The following is a 22,291-nucleotide window of genomic DNA, read 5'->3' as shown; positions in this document are numbered from 1 at the left end:
AGTGGCCAGACACTCAAGACTCAGCAGAGTGAAAATGTGAAAACGTGGAGACTAGGATGCCAGGGACTTTTTATCGTGCTGAATTTACAATTGTAGGTCTCACAGGGACAATGTCCAGTGTTCCGTATCAATAATTCAGTGGCATGCCCAGGGATGGGGCAGCAGTAGAAGCTATCAGGAAGAGAAGAGTGTTTTTCCCTGAAACAGTTATCATTGAACTTACAATCTCCACAGTCTCACACGTGAAGACAGCCACAGGGGCAATGCATCCCTCTGCAGGAGGACAAAAACAACCTCAAAGGACTTATCAATATTACTGCCCTTCATGCAATATCAAAAATATTTAATAGGCGACATTTAAGGCAATGAACCTTACTCAGAGCATATCAGGGCTAATGCCCAAAACGTCGCCTATTATGTCTTCTTCCCAAGCAATAGCTCGTCTTATTCTTTATACCTCTGCTATAAAGAAGTAACTATTGCCAGAAACGCCACCGATTATATAGTTTTTATATTCATGGCAGCTTTATTGACGAATAAGTTGAGCTTTTTCTTATTTGTGCTTGTGCACTACTGCCGAAGCAGTCTAACGCAAAAACACTATGTGCAGGAAGGGTCAGTTACCTCTATCTGTACATGCTCCTGCAACCAATAACACATGTCCTCCCGGAATGCCTGGCATCTAAATTACAGGCATTTTCCGTGCACTTTGAAAATAGATCATGGATGATGAGGATTATATTTTTTATTGGATAATGTTAAAAAGCTGGCCTCAAGTCTCTTATTTCTGAACCTTTCCCATATGTTCTGTACGCATCCGAAGATTCTGCAATCGCAGTGAATGAGGGCGTTGTAGGTCATCGAGTGTGGTGGGTGTGAGGATAACTCTGCAGCACTGTAGAGTATATCAATGTGCTAATAGTGCTATATTTTTAAACGAAAATGGAACATCTAACTGTTGGACATGATAATTGTCCTGTGGGCCCACCATCCGCAGGACGAAGGGTGAGGGGCGGGTGCGATGCTAGTATGGCAGGGAGAGGGATGGTCTCAGACGGACTGGACCTTGCCAATGGCCACGAGCTATTGGGACGTGGAATGTCACGTCACTGCGGGGGGGGGGGGGAGCCAGAGCTGGTAGAAGAGGTGGAAAGGCACCGACGAGATATAGTCAGCCTCACTTCCACACACAAGCATTGGCACTGGAACTAGACGTCTCGATTGGGGGGGGGGGGGGGGGGTCTCTCTCCTATTCCGGAGTAACACCTGGTGAGAGGCCCCAAGCGGGTGTGGAGATACTCACAAGCCCCCGGCTGGGTGCTGTTCAGCTGGAGTTTGTCCCAGTAGATGAGAGGGTCGTCTCAATGAGGCTTCGGGTCTCATAAAGGAAAATTCTGACTGTTGTCTGTGCTTATGCACCAAACAGCAGTTTAGAGTATTCGGCCTTCTTGGAGACGGTGGGTGCAGTGCTTAATAGACTAGCACCTACCGGCTCCATAGTCTTACTGGACAACTTCAATGCTCACGTGGGAAATTATGGAAATACCTGGAGAGGCGTGATTGGGAGGAATGCCACCCCTGATGTGAACCCAAACGGTGAGATGTAATTGGAATTCTACGCTCGCCACGGAATGTCAACAACAAACACCATGTTCGAACACAAGGATGGTCATAAGTGTACTTGGTACCAGAGCACCTTAGGCTGAAGGTCAATTATTCACTTTATAGTTGCATCATCAGACCTAAGGCCATATGTTCTGGACACTCGGGTGAAGAAAGGGGCAGAGCTGTCAACTGATCACCACCTGGTGGTAAGTTGGATCCAACGCTTGGGGCACTGACTAGATAGACGTGCAAGGCCGAAACAAATAGTGCGGGTTTTCTGGGAACGTCTGGCCGAAGACCCAGTGCAGAAATATTTCAGCTTCCTCCTCCGGGAAAACTTCTCCTGCACTCCAGGGGAGGTCGTGGACATCGAGTTTGAGTGGACGATGTTCAGGACCTCAATTGTAGATGCAGCTGTGAAAAGTTGTGACCTGAAGGCAGTTGGTGCATGTCATGGTGGCAACCCTAGCACTCGCTGTGGACATCAGTGGTGAGGGAAGCTGTCAAGTTGAAGAAGGAGGCTTTCCGAGCTATACTCAGAAAAAGGTTTCCTGACTCGATTGAGAGGTACTGGCTTGTCAATAGGGCGGCAGCTGTAGCAGGCACTGCAGCAAAAACCCGGGCATGGGAGGAGTTTGGCGAGGCCATAGAGAGGCACTACCGGGCAGCCTCAAAATTGTTCTGACAAACTATCCGACGCCTTAGGAGGGGTCGATGGGACGTGGCCCAGGCTGTTTTCAGTAAGGGTGGCGTAACATTGACCTCAACTAGGGAGATAGTCGAGGAGTGGAAGGAACACTTTGAGGAGTTCCTCAACCCGGTGGACATGCCCTCCTTTCAGGAGGAAACCCTGGAAACAGCTGGGGGGGTCGGATCCATAACGGTTGCTGAAGTCGCTGCGGTGGTCGAAGGCCTTTGTAGAGGCAACGCTGCTGGGGTGCACGAGATTCGCCCCGAGTTGTTGAAAGTGCTGGACAGTGTAAGAGTGTCGTGGTTAACACGCCTCTTCAAAGTTGCATGTAAGGCAGGTACAATACATCTGGACTGGAAAACTCAGATTGTGGTTCCCATTTTTATAAAAGAGGACCAGAGGGTGTGCTTTAACTACAGAGGAATCACACTCCTCAGCGTCCCAGGTAAAGCCTACGCCAGAGTGTTGGAGAGGGGGCTCCGCCTGGTGGTCGGGCCTCATATTCAGGAGGAACAATGTGGATTCCGTCATGGTCCTGGAACAATGGACCAGCTCTTTTCGCTCTCACAGATATTTGAAGGGTCAAGGGAGTACGCTTTTCCAGTGCACCTCTGCGTTGTAGACTTGGAGAAAGAATATGACCATGTTCCCCACCATGTCTTGTGGGAGGTGCTGTGGGAGTATGATGTACCAGTGCCACTTTTGTGTGCGATTCAGTCTCTCTATTCCCAGAGTGAGAGCTGTGTCCAAATTTTTGGCATTAAATCAAAGTCGTTTACTGTGGGTGTTGGACAAAAGTGCGTCTTGTCTCCACTCCTGTTTGTGATTTTCATGGACAGGGTATCAAGGCGCAGCTGAGGTATGGAGAGTATCCAATATGGGGGCATGGAGGTGGCGTCGCTGCCTTTTCAGATGACGTTGTCCTCTTTGCCTCGTCAGTCTGTGATCTCCAGCGTGCACTTGAGCAGTTTGATGCCGAGTGTGAAGAGGCTGGGATGAGGATCAGCACCTCCAAATCTGAGGTCATGGTTCACTCACGGGAGACGGTGGATTTTGCTCTACAGGTGAGGGGGTAACAGCTGCCCTAAGTGGAGGAGTTTAAGTACCTCGGGGTCTCTTTCGCGAGTGATGGCAAGTGGGAGCGGGAGGTCGGTCGACGGATTGGTGCGGCGTTCACAGTGTTGCGGGCTCTGTATTGTCCTGTAATAGTGAAGCGGGAGCTGAGTTCTCAAACAAATCTCTCGGTTTACAGGTCGATCTTAATTCCCACCCTCACCTATGTGTAATGACCAAAAGGATGAGATCGCGGGTACAAGGGGCCGAAATGAGGTTTCTCCGCAGGGTTGCCGGCTCACTCTCCGTGATCGGGTGAGGAGCTCGGTAATCTGGGAAAGCCTCAGAGTTGAGCCGCTGCTCCTCCGGACCGAGAGGAGCCAGTTGAGGTGGTTCGGGCACCTTGTAAGGATGCCCCCCGATAGACTCCCCCTTGAACTCTACCAGGCAGCACGTCCTACTGGGCAAAGACTCCGGGGCCTGCCCAGGACACGCTGGCGGGACTATGTCGCTCAGTTGGCCTGGGAACGCTTGCGAATTCTCCAAGAAGAGCTGGAGTTTGTCGCCAGGGAAAGAGAGGCCTGGACCGCCATACTGAACATGCTGTCGCCGTGACCTTCACCAGGACAAGCAGATTTAGAAACGAACAAACAAAGTTTAGTGGCTATGTTCCAGCTGGTGGAACTTGCAGAGCTGTGTTGATTGCAGGCCTGGAATCCCATGTTGATTGCAGGCCTGGAAATACAACCGAAAATGGACCTGTTTCGATCAAGATGTAGCCATTATGCTCTCTGTATATTTTAACCTCTGGTCAATTGTCAAAAGGATAGTGTGTGCCATGCATGTGCATACTTGCATGTACTTACAGGAAAAAAAACAAAGATCCCCCAATCCATTCATACAGACGAGTGAGCACCTATTAAGTCCAGCAACGCACACGAGGAGGTGTTTGCAGCCAGTACCACGCACATTGGCCTTTGTCTGGCCAGTGCAGACTGATGATGATGTTTTTTACACGTGGCTCCCAGGCATTCATGCAAGGTGGAGTGAGCCGAACTAATGTTAAGCCTGGCGGGGAATCAAACCCAGTTGATAGCACAGCTCAATATCCGATACATAATCACTTTATAAACAAAGACAAAGATCCCGGGTATGGATTTTAATGGACTGTTGGGGCAAATACTGATAGCGAGTGTCAATGAAGGCCGGCAATGCCTTTGTGTCTCCACTGAGTCGACCTAGGGGAGGCCCAAGACCGGTTCAAATATTCATCACAGTTATTGGTCATGAGGGATTAGAGCTCGGGTCGTAGCGCAGCAACACTATATGCAGCGCCACGACTCCCACAAGTGCATTCATATTAAGACAAATATCCCCCCTATAGCCTTAACAGACTGTTGGGGAAAGTACTTATAAGCGAGCACCTATGAAGGCTGGTACGGCACACGAGGGTGTGGGTGGCCAGAACCACGCCTGACCGCCTTTTTAACCCCAGAGACGATGTTTTTACACACCTCACCGGATACTCAATTGAGGCTGAATCGTCGTAGGGGAGGCCCAGGACCGGTTCACATATTCGTCATTGGTGTTGGCCGTGAGCAGGAATCGAACTCGAGTCGCCGAGTTCGTAGCACAGTGCGCTCACCGCTGCACTACCGCTCCCCCACGTACATTAAAGGCATACACGCACTCACACACACATCGCACAGAAAACAATTCACTGCCCAAGACAGTATAGCCCTACGGACACTAGGAGGAGCAAGTGCTATTTGAAACACATTACAAAGGCTGGCACAGCACACTAGGGTGTGGTAGCGCCACACTTTTCCACCTTTTTCTCCGTAGTGCTGTTGGCTGCATGGCATACCAGGTGCTCAGGTATACCCAGAATCAGAATCATTATTTCTCCCTTGGATGAATCTGATGAGTTATGAAGCTCTTTTTCACAGACGTCCAGTAGGGACGAGGTCGAAAAGTTACAACAACAATACATAATAATTAAAAGATACAAGAGTTAAGATAGAGTCAGTAATAAATAAAGCATGGCAGTACACATTTCAGCCAATTCATGTGCTCCAGATGAATTTCCTATCGGGAGTCTTTACCCGTGTGTGTTTTCTTTTGGGTATAAAAGTTGGACGAAACTCGCCCCCGCCCCCCACCCGAACAGAACTGCACTCGCTGGAGGGTAAACATTGGAGAGGTAACAACATTATCTAATGGCATGTCCCATGGATCTGTGCCTTTTGACAACATTTCAAAATTCCTTTACCACAGTTATTATTTTTCAATCAAAATTCATCAAGAGTTTGATTTGTTTCATTTGTGCAACGCAGTGTAAACAGCGACAATGAATAATTGCAAACGGAATACCAGGTGATGGTGATTCATCTTATTTAAATCAACTATTAAGCAAAGTCTTCGAACGTGTCCAGTTTCCCAACACTTGTTTGGCACGGGTAAGGCAGCACAGCAATGCGTTTGAATGCTGCATCTGTTCATGGTTTGACATTTGCAGTTGGCAAACCACAAAGTAAACAGATTCAAAATAAAGCAAAGAGACACGGACCGATGCTGTCTTACGAAAGTAATTAATTTCGAGTAACGTCAAACATACAAACAACCTAATTGAAAAGGGCACACGTTAGCACTGTGGTCTGTTAACTCTCACAGCATGGCGTGCGATGTCGAGATTCTATCGTGGGTGTTGTTGGCAGTGGGAGAAGGGCAGCACCCATTGCTGTGCCTTGTGTATGTACGTAACTGTGAATAACCCAACCAATGATAATAGTCATAGATATATATTGTAATTTAGATGAATACATTCATCTTCCCCCCCCCCCCTGTTCTTTGCACCATGATGGGGTCACAAGGGACAACATCGCAGTCATCCCTCTATTTAAGACCGAAACAGGAGGAGGATGTATTTACAACACTGGACTCTGGCTGTCACCTGATGAGGCTGGTTGGAATTACCGGCGGAACGTCGTACTCGAATTGTAAATGTTGTGGGATTACTCTCCAACACACCAGTGTCCTGAACTAGTGACACACCTTTACTAATTGGCTGTATCGGGTGGTGTCGGATTTCATGACACATTTATATTTACGCAATATAACAAACAAAACATGATTATGGTATGTACGTATGTGAAACTTATTTCGCACCGTATATAGCCAACCTTGCTAATCGGAGGTGCGATTAAGGCCATTCCTTCTTTCCAATGCACCATCTCTGCTGGCTCCTTTCGAGCGAGTTGTTGAAATGGAAGTATTTTTTTTCTAAACAAATGAGAGATGAGATGGTGTCGGGAAGAGTGTGTTCTACTTTCAGACCATGTCACCCTTTATGCAAAATGTGTACCTGGTGCGGTGTGTAAATATAGCCAGCGAGGAGACAAAGGCGGTCGAGCGTGGTGCTGGCCACCAACCCCCTCTTGTTCTATGCCGGCCTTCATAGGTGCTCGCAAACAGCCCTTTCTCCAACAGTCTGTTAAGACTGTCTTTATATATATGTGTAATGACAATAGAACCTGCATGCAATGTGGGGGGACTAGTGGCCACGGGAGGTAATGACAGGGGTATCAGTTGTGAGTGTGAACGGACTGGTGGTCAGGTGACGGAAGAGGACGGTGGAGTCTGCCGGTGGAGCGAGCGTCCAGAGTCGGTGAGAATGATCGAGAAGGGGGGGCGTGGCCTCGTGTTGGTATATAAAAGGGAGATGCCCGGGAGACTCGGAGCTGTTGCAGTGGGATCTCCGCCTGATGTCAAGTGAATGTGTCTTCCATAAAATGCCATCTCAGGAGAAGTGTGTCAAGTCGTCATTACATATATATGTCTTTGTCTTCATATATATGTAATCTATTTGCTTTGTGCAGTTGTGTTTATATATAAGATCATATGGCCTAGATCGCTATCAAGATATTCTGAACAAAGCCAATCTAATATCCACAATTTCTTAAAACTGATCAGAATCGGTCAGTAGATTCGATCTGACATGGTTAGGATTTATTTCTTACATTATGTATTGGGTCGATTCATTGACGTAAAACAAATATTTTGGATTTTGTATGCATTGAATTTATCGTATGAGAACCAATGACAGCATATATGATCTTGGCAAAATTACGTGTAAAATGTTACATGTAAGATTACATTCTGGCACATCCCCCGAAGCGCCATGTGGGGTGGCTGAAGGACAGTGCAAACATGAGTCTCATGAAAATCATCCTCGCAGAGGTTTTTGGATAGCCATCGAACAAAGACAGCCACTGCATCGCGATACATTCTGCGGCCGTCTGGAATGCTCTTCCTTGCGATATTAGGAAGCCACTGGAGCTATGCACGTTTGAATCTAGGTTGAAAACTAATTTATTTAGTACTGCTTTTTGTGCTCAGTTTGTTGTCCTTACCCCACACTTCCGATTAGCACAGTTGGTTATGTATGGTGCAAAAGATGTTCAACATACATATGTAGTGCCTGAAAGTACGCGCCACACGCGAGATTGGGTATACGCGCGCGTGGAGTACAGTGGGAGCAAACGAGGTCGAGGGGTTGTTGTTGCTAGGTGTAGGGAGAAGGTCAGAGACGAGTAGGGGGCAACTAAGGACACAGGGCGCTGATTGGCTGGGAGTTGTTGTCCAAAGGAGATGACGCGCTGTCTGAGGACGGTATCAGGTGGTAAGGGGAAATTAAGGACGCAGGGCGCTGATTGGCCGAGGAGTTGTTGTTGTCGCTAAGTGGCGCCGCATTGTCTGGGAAAACATGCCAGGTGCCAGCGGGGGCTGGGGGCGAGTGGCGTCGCGGGGGATGCCTCAGATTAATTGAAGATTAATTGGTTGGGGGATAAAGAGAGGGGGTTTTGGAGCAGACGGGAGTTCGCGCCTGGGAGGAGACAGAGGATGTTGAAGTCGAAGCAGCGGAGCTAATAGCAGTGAAGAAGAGTAGGGTAGCAGTGGAGAAGTGTAGGGTAGCAGTGGAGATGCCAGCAGAAGCAGCTGGAGTGAGACGACGAAGCCAGTAGAAAGCGGCTGGAGTGTGAGAAGAGAAGCTGATAGAGATACGGCTGAGTGTGACGGCGGAGCCAATAAAGAGCGGCTGAACTGTGACAGGGAGAGTGGAGAGGAGAGTCGACGGAGAGACGCGGAGAGAGTGAGGCCGGCGGAACGCAGCGAGCGAGCAGAGAGCGCGGAGGAGAAATGTTGATTGGTGTTAGCTGGAGGAATGTTGATCGGTGTTAGCTGGAGGAATGGTGATCGGTATACGCGAAATAAAATGAGAGAAAAAAGCAAGAAGCTGTTGTGCCAAGTCGAGCACTACACATATATGATATTTGCAAATTATGGGTAAATGTTACATGAAATATTACATTATGCCACATCCCCCGAAGCACCATATGGGATGAAGGACCACGTAACCATTAAGTCTCATGAATAGAACTCAAAAAGGAGACCAAACAAATGCAACCGTAAAAACTGGACGACAATATTAAATTTCTGGAATGATGTGTGATCCTGAATCACGAGAGATCGTGGAGGTGAAAGCAAGGTGCATTTTTGCATGCTTGCAGTGGGCTTTGTATTGTTTACTATTCTATATTGACTTGTGCTATTTAATGTGTTTTTTGTTACAAATTTAGTGTAAAATTATTCGGTGTAGTGTTAATATTTAGACGTGTGTTTTAAATGTTTGTGGGGATTTAAACATAATGTCACGTGTGACTAACAGCTGCTGAATGTGCCCTATGGGGTTTTAACTATTTCCCTGCCTGTACTATCTACCGTTGATGCAAACAAATAAATCAAACATCAAACATAATCGGATGCGTCGATTTAGTTTTCGTCCGCGTTTCATTCCAATTAATTATGAGATTCATGTTCTCCCCGTGGTCTCGTGGATTTGCATCCGAGTCTTCTGCTTTTTCTCTTCACCTTTAGAAAAATGCGTTTAGAGTATTTGGCTGCTATAACTTTCTATGTAATAAGCCACTTCGTTCAGATATCAATTGTGACCAGGTGCTTCTGAAAAATAGTTATATAGCTCATTGGACCTTACCTGATAAAACATAATAATTATTGAATAGTTTATAGTTTCATTGTTTAAAAAGGTCATCCCCCGAAACTGCAGATGGCACGGTGCGATTTCTGGCGATGACTCGATCTGATGGTACACTTCTCCTGTAATATAATCACAGTGCGATTCTAATCCCGCACCTTCGATTATATTTAGCGCGGTTGGCTACGTACAATGCGAAAGACGTATATCTCATCATCATGATCATCAAACAACCATGATCAATCCACTGCTGGTTAAATGCCTCCCAAAATCTCCATTCCTCAGTATCGTGATGCCATTATCAGTCACTTCTGCACATTAGCTGATCTCCGTACTCCATCTCCGTGGTGGTGGTCTCTCGTCATGCATGGTTCCTTTTTGGCTGCCATTATGTAAACAGTCCTGTTCATCAGCAATCGTGTTTCTTGTTTTCCTGTGAAGCCATTTTGTCAGTGTTAATGTTGCCAAACCATATGTCATAGCAGGTAATCTAGCAGGATAAGGAGAGACATGAAAAATAAAGGAAATGTCAAGCACGCTATAGAATATAAACAAGTGTATAAAACCATTAGAAATAAAATGATAAATTACTTAGCAAAACAACAAAAAAATACTTAATATATCATGACAGCATAAAGTAGCACACAAGAGATGAATTGTAATTTACAAATAATTCCCCTTACATAAGGGGATAAGTTCCAGATATCGCACTCAATGAAGTTGCTAAAAAGCCAAAAGCTCCCAGAACAGATGGGATAACTACAGCCATCATCAAAGAAGTGGGACCAGCTGCTGAATGACTATTTGCAGATTAATTTACTGAATCTTTACACAGACATGAAATAAATACATTTAGAATGATGATGAAATGTAAAAATTCCGATCTGAATAATAAGAGACCCATTGCTCCATTATTACATGTGTAGTGAGATTGAATAAGTCATTGTAGCGCGTGGCGCTGGGAGATTGGTAGACAATGGAATTCGGGGTAGCAGCGCGCTCTACCAGTTGGACCTGTGGGCCAAGCCGGAGCCTTCTGGGGGTTCCAGAAGGGGGCGTGGCCGAGGGTGGAGCTTGGCCACCCTAGGGAGAATAAAAGGCGAGCTCCGACTCACAGTCGGGGCTGCCGTTGGGAATGGAACTCGTCATGCTGCTGTCGTCGTGGTCTTCGCATCTTAAAGCTGTGGGTCTGGAAGCATGTTGGCTGTCCTGACCTGGTATGGAGTTATCTCCTATGGCTATGAGAGCCGGAATAAACAAGAGGGATAACGCCTCTTACTAGTGTCTCTGAATTAGTACACTACACATGTATACAATTGATTCACAGAGATCATAGACAAATTAATAACGGACACTGTAAAGGCGAACCAACAGTGTGAGTAAGCTGTACCTCACGGGAGGCACGGTATTAATAATTAATCTTGATGATGATTGGTGATTGGTTAAAGAATATTTACTGTCAATCAGATTGTAGAAAAGCCAAATAACTATCCAATACAATTGATTATACCTGGCTGTTGTAGACAATGAAAAGGAGTTTGATTATGTGAAAACATATGCAGTCATCCAGGCTCACACAAACCAAGGCCTCGATATAAAAAAATACATTCTGTCATCCATTTATAATGATGGAACATCTACACTGAAATTGTCTGCACAAAGTCACAAAGTTCCCATCGGAAGAGTAATCTAGCAAAAAGATATGCCCTCACCAAGGCGGTTTACAGCCACATAAAAAAACATTTTCAGAACATTGGATTTGGTTTTATTAAATATCCTTCAGCATAATGAGGCGGTTAATTTAATATTTATTACTATACATTTATATACCAGCAAATGCAGGCTAAGTTCATGTATCGTATTTTCTAGCTCACAAGATTCTTCGGTATCAATACGATATTTATTTTTTATCTGGTCTCATGCACCTAAACACACCCCTAAATAATTAAATGACACACGCCCAACCTTTGCTTTTCGAATCATGTGCATCATGTTATTCGTCTATAATTTTAAATTATATTTGAAGCAGCTGAATCTGATTATTATAATCTGCACCGCGAGCCTTTTTTCAGTAGTTCAGAGAAGGATGAATGCATATCGTGATAAAGCCAAAATAAATTGAAGAAAACATTTTCAATCAGAAACGGCTTCCTTAGGTGCTCGTAATTTAAATTGAATGGAGTTTATGAGCTTGTGCAAACAATACGGTTTGTGTGTGTGAATAAGCATTGTTATACGGTGTGTAAACCGTCAATGTGGAATTGTGGCATGGTAGTTTGTACTGTGCTTATGAACCCAGCCATCTAAGTTCTATTCCCAGCCATGGCAAACCATCAGTGGCAGGCAATACTGTCGTTTCTTCATTTAAAATATAAACATTTGTTCCCTGTATTTCAAAGCAACGGTTTGGGGGATTTGTCATTTAATCCAGTAGGGGGTGTGTAAGACAATATTTGTGAAATAACATTTGCCAACAGGTACAAGTTTGTGGTGCGTCTTAATTTATAATAATACAATTCTGAGGCGCGGAGGCGAGCTCGGTGTCAGATCGCGTCACGCGGTTCCGGTGAGACTCGGTGGTCAAATGTCAAGCTGAAGAGATGAGCCTTCAGATGGTTTTTGAACGAAGAAAATAATCGATCGTTACGGATATGAAAAGGGGGATGGCGTTCCATTGCTTCTCGTCGGAGAAACGACGAGAAGGCTCTGCGTCGCACTGCAAGGGTTTCTACGATTAATTGAAGTATACGGCGTCAGCAGAGCACTTAGGCACCGGATTTGAGTGGGAGTCTTGCACAGTATTCCCTCTTTATTCACGGACTTGCTAGCTGCGAGTTTGGCTATCCGCGAATCGCATCTGGAACTCTTCACGACTGCATCGAGAGAGCTAGAGAACGAAAGTAATGGCATAAAGTGATGAAAGAGAACGCGATGCGGGAAAGTGATGAGATGAAGTGATGAGAGATAACATTATGAGATAAAGAGATGTGCTATTATGATGATTGCCATGTATTTAACAGCTTATGTATGTTTTTATTTAAGGTATTTAATTCAAGAGATAGGTTTTCATCGGCCAATGTCATTATTCGTGAAATGTACTATTCATGAGCATCGAGGAAAATCTGTAATCGAGATAATTTGATAAATGACCTTGTCCTGCACCCTCCCATCCCACAGCCCATGTCACCACCTTCACCAACCCACCTTGACAAGCATGCTGAAATATGGTCAAACAACCCCCATTACTGACAGCATGAGAGGACCCTCGTTCAGCAGGGCCGTAAATGATTGTTTTCACGGTTAAGCTCTAAAGCATTGACCATCATACATGGTCAATATTACAGTTGTCATCTTTCGTTACTATTCATTGGAACAATAAACTTCAAGGTATGGTTTTTGTTTCTTTATTAAATCCCTCAGAGCAGTTGTGATGAATAGTGGTAATCGAACTTTGACATCTCACAGTGTTTTTTGTACAACTCCATTGATCATGACTGGCAATAGACATTTTTATTAAGAACAACGTTGTAGATCATTCTGCCACCTTTCAATTGAGCCCAGAGCCCGGGAAAGGTTGCTGGTGGCCATATGTGGCACCGTAATTGAAGAGCCGGGTGCAAGGCAGTAAATTTCGAATGACTTTATTGGCACCGCTTGGCATTGGAAGTTTTTTCAGATCTCTCAACATGCTCCTCGTGTACATTTTCAAAAATGTGTACAAAATGTACGCAGACTCTTTGGCACAATGCAAAAACCATCAGCGGTTCATGACTAGCTGCACTGTGGTCATCTTGCCATAGGTCACCATCAATGTAAATTTTGAGCAAATGATTGAGAACAGCGGTGAGACAGCGACAACTGTGGACTGTTATCATCCTTATTCGGACTCATCAGTATAGTGTGTTCAGTGCTGGAAGCAAGATATATGGAGTCCTCACATCCACACTATTGGGGTCCATTAGCTTGGCTAATGCCAACAGTTATCACATTCGTAAATGATGAGATAAAAATTTGCTATTGATGAGAAAGAAAAAGTTTTGAAACTTCTGGGTTTCTGGCCTCCTTTTTTCTGTTGTGATGGGAAAGTTTCTCATCATTTACAGATGTGATTAATGCACTCAATTTGTCTGCAGCTTCGTGATGGCCCCAAGATGTGAAATGTCTCTGCCTGTCTTTTCTAGTGCCTTGAATGTGCGAGGCCAGCAAGAGTTCATTGCTGCTATTTGTGGTGCACCTTGGCAAGCAGCAATATCACACATTCATCACACAGCAGTGCTGGTCAGAGAAGCTTAGACATTTTTTCGGAGGGCTTTTAGATTTCGAAAAATAGGAGTTGCACATTTGTGCAAGGGTAACTTTCCAGGATCCCATTACATTGTATGAATATATGTTTAACTTTTTTGGCACCGTGAATAGCCAACCATGCTCATCGGAGGTGTGGGGGAAGGACAACAAACTAAACACAAAAAGCAGTTTTAAAGAAATGTGTTTTCAATCTCGTTTATTTAAAAGTGCATAGCTCCATTTGCTTCCTAATATCGAAAGGAAGAGCATTCCAGACGACCACAAAAGCGCATTTGAAAGTGCACGATGTGCCCTTATATATGTTCGTAATTGCATATGTATGTCGAATTTCTTTTCCACCGTACGTAGATAATTGCATACTCGTGTAGTGATGTTAAATGGATCACTACGGCGCATAGCACCAAGTGCCGTTGAAACAGGCACGGAGGCTAACACACCGTGCAGGACCATACCGTGGGTCACTCGGGGCATGGTACTGGGTGCTAGCAGAAGGAAGTCTGATGAGTCCTACCGACAGAGTAGGAGATTGCAGCCTTCACCAGCGCCGCAGGGAATCACCACAGAGGGGGCCACTGGAAGAGTGTGGTGGGGGGCGGCTGGTGGTAGGGGCCATATGAGGACGAGTCACCCCGGCACCGGGTTAAGCACGCGATGGGCCAGGGTGAGTAATGTGGGCCAAAGGTGAATGAGGGGGCACGGGGGAGTAGCTGAGAACGTCCAGAGAGTTCCCGAAGGGGGCGTGGTTAAGGGCGGAGCCAGAGAGGGAAGAGGTGCGGTGTAGCCTGGAACCGTCGGGAATATTCTGGACGTAGGGCGCGGCCGAGGGTGGAGCCAGGCCTCGCCGAGAGAGATAAAAGGGAAGCCCTGATCACAGATCCGGGCTGTCTGCAGGTGAAGTGGAACCCAAGTGCAATGTCTACGTCTTCGTCTTTGACATCGTGGGTCAGGCAGCACTTTGGCTGCTCTGACCCGATTATAGTTATCCCGTATGTAAGAGAAATAGGTATTTTGTGGTCCTATGCGTAACAAGAGTGAGAATATGTGTATTTAGTCCCGTGTGTAACGGTGTTGCATGAAGTGTAGAATGAACGTTGTTGCCTCTGAATGACTCACTACTCCCGTTTAAGCAGAATAGAGCGGTAGGAGCAAATGTCATAAGTGTGTACATCTTGACTTAAAGCTTTCGTGACTGCAATAATTAATATTCTTTGGTTCTGTCGGTAAAGTCACGCAGATAGACCATTAGATCTGTTAACAGACTCCGAGACAGGAAGGCTCATCTGATCGAGTCTCTCACTTCTCTGAAGAGATACCGCGACACCGAGGTAATACCGATCGCCTTATTTTTGTTTGCATTCTGACCACAACTATTGTGGTTAATACAGACATAATTAACCGAGGTATTCCTAGCTTCTTGCATTTACTTACAAAATCCATCTCTGGCCCCGCCTACTCCAAGCATATATAACCTTTGGTTGCAATTGCTCTGCATTTGGCTCAGGCAGCTCGCTCGCTATATTTCTCTCAACGGTCCGCCAGCTGTATTTGTTCACCTGAGGACGATCGCTTGTGTTGCGATCGAAACGTCGTGTTTTTTTTTCCTTTTTATTATTTTCTATCTGCGTGACTTTACCGAAAGAACCAAATAATGTGTACATCTTGTCGTGTAATAATGCTGCATAAAAGTAAAGTGCTTCTTCACGCCACTGCTGGTAGAAGGGCCTCCACTATCGAGGGCTCTAAAGAGCCTCGAGAGAGAGAGAATGTTGGCCAACTCTTCCACGATGGCCAGACTTCTTGTAAGTGGTCGGAGTACCCACACTTGACCCCAGCTGCTCACAACCTGCTCTTGTACTGCAGCATTACCCAGTTACGCTGCTGAGACGGGCAAAAGTACGTATCAACTTTGTATTGCTGGGGTTTCAAGCCACAGGATCTTGGCTGTGTCAAAATATAATAATTTTAACGTGTTCCTGTCAGAACAAAATTGTTACAAATTACACGCGGCAATTAAAGTGTATCTTGTTGCTGCTGCTGCTGCTGCTACAATACAGGCGTTGCGGCACGTTCTGCTCCACTGTGATGGTGTCTTCTGCGATTGAGAGGTCGTGCTTTTGAATCCGCATGGTGCTCATCATAAACACACTTGCCAATGAGCATGCACCTGCGACAATTTGCTGCTCAATAAATGTCAATTGCACTAAAGTTGCGCAATTGTAGCTAGCATACATCAGGGAGTAAAACTATAATCAGTCAAAAAGGTGGGTGTTTAACATTTTGTCTACTATTATTAAGATGGTTTTGTCGTCTTTTAATACGTAAAACATGCACGTGTTTAATTCTTGATTGTTATGCTTTCTCCATTCTGTTAGGAAGATGATAATTTGTCTTTTTTTTTTAGATAACTGAACTTTGATGTCAATTGTACGATGATGAATTCTAATAATGGGCAATTTGTATGATATCATCAGCCATTGTCTAACCATTGCAGGATGAAGGCATATCCATACCGTCGTCCTCCCGCTCAGTACAGTACTGCTACGATCCCTTTAACTTCTGCACGTGCATTGATTTCATCGCTCTATCTCCACAGTTTTTGTCCTTTTGGATGCACGGTGGCAAGATGTTAACTACCTCGCCTGGTATACAGGAGGACGTGGGTTCGATCCCGACCCTGACACCGTTTGTATATTTGAAGCGTCCATGTTCTCCCTGTGGTCGCGTGGATTTTTCTCCAGGTCCTCCGGTTTTCCCCTCCACATTTAGAATCAACAACACGCGTTCAGAGTATTTGGCTGCTATAAATTTCCACATAAGCCACTTCGTTGAGCTATAATTTTTGGCCAATGTCACTTCTGAAAAATATCTATATAGCTCAGTAGGCCTTACCCGGTTAAATTAAAAGAGTTTTAGCTGTTTTCGTTTTTATTCTCTCCTTAGGCTCCCATTTTGTCACCAGTCGGGTCAATCGGCCATCATGTCATCCGTCATATAATAGAGTCAATGTCAACTGCAGGTGTAACTATCTACCCTCCTGGTGATTCGCTGTCGGTATTCTGCTCCAAGATTGAATGGAGCTTGGGGCGAATGTCGCTGTTATTTGCGACTGCAGATGTCGTGCGAAAACATTGCTTTTGCGTACGACTTCAACGAAACACAGCTTGTCGCAACTTGCAATCCGATACGCGTATCGTGAGTTAAACATTTTGTATGATTCAGATAATCATTAGACCTCCATTGTTATTGGTTAGCTCATGATGTAGGATATTTAAATAACGGTTTCTTGGACTAAATATAATTTTTCTGTGGACTGCCGAATTTCACTGGAACAAATTATTTTCACAGCACAGAAGATATTGCGCCCAAATTAAACTATCAAGCATGCATGGTTACTCTGGATAATTTGAGCAGCGTTCGCAATCCATGTGTCTCTCATGAATAGTGCACTGCATCCACAAATCCAGATGAGCAGTGTTTAATTCCAAATCTGGCCTCGCGATGCCTCGAGCAGCCTTTTTAAACCACCATCGATTTTGTTGCATACATTAGTGAAATGTGTCCACTGCTCCAGGTTTAATGGCAAGTAGGCTGTGGGGAGGTATTGTGGTGAGCACTCGATTTGTACGACACGAAACGCGTTGATGTTCGCAGTTTGTGTTGCTGTGTAGCTTAACACGTAGGCTTTCGCGACCAATATTATTCATACTCAACGTTTTTGGGTTTAGATCGCGTTATTTATAAATGTGTCGTAACCCTCCACCACCCGACACGGCCAATCAGTAAAAAAGTGTCACGTTGACAAAAGACAAATAGTTCACTGCTTTAGCCCACCGGTGTGTTGAAGCGTGAAACCACAACATTTACAATTTGAGTACGACGTTTCGCTGGTAATTGTCGCCAGAATTGCCCGATGATGCTGGATGCAATTACCAGCGAAACGTCGTACTCAAATTGTAAATGTTGTGGTTTCACGCTTCAACACACCAGTGGGCTAAAGCAGTGAACTATTTGTCTTTTGTCAACGTGACACTTTTTTACTGATTGGCCGTGTCGGGTGGTGGAGGGTTACGACACATTTATAAATAACGCGATCTAAACCCAAAAACGGTGATTATGCTGTGTAGCTCTCCGGTGGGGTTTTTGGGTTCGGCACGGTGTCTGACGTCTCGTACACAATTCCGTTGTCAACGAAGTTCGGTTACTGTGACAACAAAGCCGAACGATCGTGTTTTTAACCAAAGGTTAACTCGTTATAGTACGACGTCACAATTTTCAATCCGTAGTCAATCCACTTCTGGACTAAGGATTGCCCGTAGCGCGTCAGTCGTGTGGTTTGTTTGTCCATACCCGTGCTGGTCAGTGTTTGTACGGACTAAATTCAGTTCGCGAAGAAGCCCCCCCAGCACACAGGAGTGAAATCGTGCCGGACAACACGTGGTACAACCCGAAGACACGTCAGGAGGGCTAAACCCAAGCATTTTTCAAATAACCTCGCTGTCTGGCCAGTAGAGTTCCGGGGTGCTTTCACCTGCATTGACACAGCTGTACGTGCACGGGGCACATCTTTCCTCGACTAATATTTACTCTTGTGAAGCCGTAAAGGCCACATACGGTATATTATATTGAAAATCACCGTGGAACGCAGGCAGTGACGAGCGGAATGAAAACGAGCTCTGCATACGAGCTATACGACACCATGGAAATATATTGGAGGGCTTTACATCCCGTCCAGAGGCCGTGACATCAAGCAAGTATTTTCTACCATGGGGGCATAACTACTCAAGTAATAATTATCCCAATGTGCCAGGAGAGGTTAGTTTACTATCCCTATGCCATCTAAGCTGTCTATTAGCAGGAATCAAATCGGCGAAATACTTTACAGGCAGTTGAATGGGGTTAGCTGGCTAAATATTCTTAGGTTTTTTCGGTAAAGTCACGTAGGTAAAAAAATAAAATTAATAACGGTTCCACCTGAAGACGGAAGCTTGTGTTGCCTCCGAAACGTCGTGATTTTTATTTTAATTTTACTTGAATTAATTTTAATTTTTTACCTACGTGACTTTACCGAAAAAACCTAATAATATGAATCCTTGCAGTCACGAAAGCTTCAAATCTAGAATAAGCTGGCTAAAGCCGGAGCTTGTCAAGACATTGAGCTGTGGAGAGATTGATCTGCTCAGGGGTTTCCCATCCCCGATCCCCACACTCCAACCCCCCCCTCCCACTCTAAAGTGTGACCAATAATGTCAATCTAAATACAAGACTTATATATTAGCTCTTTAATTGCCTTCATTTGCCACACCTGGCATAGGGAGTAGTTAAGTCCCAGGGCTGATCAGAATTTTATTCTCACTCCCACCACCCCCCGTGCCACCACCCCCCGTGCCGCCACCCCCCCCCCCCATTTGCCCCCCCCCCCAACGCACCCTCCCACCCATCATCTCGCGCATCATCGTGCAACACTCCTGGCCGATGAACGCACGTTGCCAATTGCGGCTCTACCTAACGGAACCGGATCTGACTGCCAAGGTTTATATTTATTTAATTATTTCAGGCGAAATTATACTTTTTTTATTTGGCTCCCCCTTTTTTTTGTTGTTGCACAGCTTGCAACGTTCCGGTCTCACGCGTGCGTTGGCAATTAGTTCACAGCGTTAAATCATCCGTGCGGTTATGCTATTGACAAATGATTTCGTGTACTAGCGCGGAAGGGGGAAGGTTTGTTGACAAACGGATGCTTATTGGGATAGTGTTATTGCTGGTCAAATGGAGAATGTTCTCTCGCATTTGTGTAGGGTAAGGCGCATTGATTGGACAGTGGAAAAGGTTTAAAATTGATGCAGCCCAGTGCTCTTCCAAATTTAGAGTTGAATCATCTACTGCGATGTCAAATGCTGAGAATCAAACCCAAAAACATCCATGTTGCTAACCATATCTGTAATTGTTTGTCAGTTCATCTCAAGATGCCTGTCGATTGAAGAGTAAATTTTGTCTAATTTTATTATCACAGTTCAAAAATGCTGCGCTCCAAATTGTGAACATTGGGTCAAATTTAATTAGTGTCCTGTGACTACAAAGCCCAATAACTGATATGAATGGTTGAATTTTTTTCAAATCATAGAAGGATTTTTCAGCATGTAGTCACTCCACTGCTGGATAAAGACTTATCCATGTCATGTTGGTAATGGGATTATTTGCCCATACTTCACCATGCTGGTAAGTGTGGTTGGTGAAGGGGAAGCCTGGGACTCGTTTAAATATCACGTTCTACTGATGTTAGCCATGCCACGTAATCGAGCTCAAGTCACTGGGTTCACAGCGCAGCGTGTTAACCACTGTGACACCATTCAATACCTCTTCATCGTCAACCTCACTGTTGTCAATGGTCTATTCACTGCTGAATGAAGGCCTCGCTGCCACATTCTCCAGCCCATGTGGTCCTGCAACTTGAGTTGACCTCAATAGTCCATCACCACGGTGGCCATCCTCTCGGCGTCACGTTCTCTCGTTTGGCTGCCATTCCATAACCAGTCTGGTCCGTCCACCATCATCCCTCCACATGTACCTTCTGCCCAGGCCTGCTTTTTCTTGAGAGACAATAAGATGCCTCGATTTGTATTCGTTACCTGATCCACGTGGCCCACTTTGCGTCATCCCAAGAGTGCCCCTCTCCATGCATCTTGCCTTGCTTTGTTCAGCTTTTGTATTGTGGAACCACACTATACAGCCATAGTGTCTTCACTCCATCCGGCAAGTGCATGTGGTTATATATATATATTTACTTGTGATGATCAATGGCATAGCCAGGTGCTCACATGTTCATTGCTCACTCTGCTCGTATGCTTTTGACAAATTCTCTCTTTTTCACCCACACAATCTGATTACAATGTTAGAATAGTTAATATGCCACTATTTGCGTACCTGTACACTCTGAAGTCAAGAACTTTTGCACCTGCTGGTGGGTTCTTTGCCACTCGGTTGCCCAATTATGGATACAGCTTAAACATGCATGCGTGCACGGCTACCTTTGGGGACAGAATTAAGATGAGCGCAGTGCCGTGCAGAACAGACAGATGGCAAAGTCCCATCCACTGATAGCCGACTGGCACATTTCCCTTTTTTTGAAGACACTGTCATATTTTTATGGCACATGCTTTTGCAAGCAGCCAGAATACACTCAATGGTAGGGGGGGGGGTAAGATGGTAATTTTGAAAGTATCAGGTTTTTAATGGCATGTTGTCTTCAATTGTGTCTTGCACGACAGCTGTACGAATGTTCAAACATTAACAGCGGTGAACGAATGTAAAATGTGGATTTTTGACAAAAAATATGTAACGAGGTTAAAGTATCAAATGGAAATGTTTCCGCGTACTTTTAAAATAGAATGAAGTGTGTCTTTAACAAAGTGCAGTTATAGATAGAAACGCCTACATCACAAGAAGAATTACAGCACTTTCACATTTTGGGCGTGTGTTTACCGTGTGTGTGTGTGAGCGCGTGCGGCAGTGTAGCGATTCGTGCACTGCGCTACGAACCCGGCAACCCGAGTTCGATTCCCACTCAATGCCAATACCAGGGACAATTATCTGAATCGAGCCTGGGCCTCCCCAAGGACGCTTATCTGAACCGGCCGCAAATTGGTACCCGGTGCAATGTGTAAAAACATCGCCACTAGGGAGACAAAGGCCGCCCGCCGTGGTGCTGGCCACCCACCCCCTCGTGTGCAGTTCCGGCCTTCATCGGTGCTTGCCCCCAATAGTCTGTTGAGGATTTTAGTTCGGGATCTTCGTCTTTGTTGTGAGCGTGTGTTTAATGTAAAACTACTAATTCCGGTGTTGTGTATGCAACAATAGCTGCGCATAATTGGAGTCGGGAGCGATGAAATGTACCCGTTTAAGTGATAATGACCGTTATATTTAGGGATTATTACAAGAAGATTTATTATTATAAAAAAATCCATGTATCTGGCACACAACTACAGCAGATCTAACGTTGTTCAAATGAGATCATTCTGAAATGAGGGCAGGTGTTAGATTACGATGTTTTGTTTGTATTTATAACCGTTGATTCGTGCTATTACATTTAAAAGGTAAAGGTGCAGACCTGCTATTACTTGGGCACGCTACAACTGGCAGAAGAGCCTCCACCAATAGAGAGAGGGTACTTGGTCTACTCTTCCACACTGGACCGACGTCTCTTTACCCCACGACGTACAACCTGGGTGGACAGAAGCGGGGGGAGGGGGGGGCTTTAAAAAATTGCGCAATTTAGTTTGAGACTGGACCAGCAATGTCTGCATTACAAGTCCACGTGTGCTGACGATGACACCACGGCAGCACCGCTCCGAAATAAAATGAATGAAAGTGAATTATATGGGGCCATATTCACATTTTGATAACAAAAAGCAACCGACCAAGCCATGTGACCTTGACAATTTGCCTTGATGGCCGGTGAGGTGTAGAGGAGTGCGTGTCTTGCAATTCGAACGACGCGAGTTCAAAAGTTTGTCCCTTCCTGGTCAATGGGTCGACTGAACCCTTTGTCCCTCTTGGGTCGATAAAATGATTACCACTTTGTGGGT

The sequence above is a fragment of the Lampetra fluviatilis genome, chromosome 17 (assembly GCF_964198595.1).
Source record: "Lampetra fluviatilis chromosome 17, kcLamFluv1.1, whole genome shotgun sequence".
Taxonomy (NCBI): Eukaryota; Metazoa; Chordata; class Hyperoartia; order Petromyzontiformes; family Petromyzontidae; genus Lampetra; species Lampetra fluviatilis.
Note: the sequence above shows the minus strand (reverse complement) of the source record.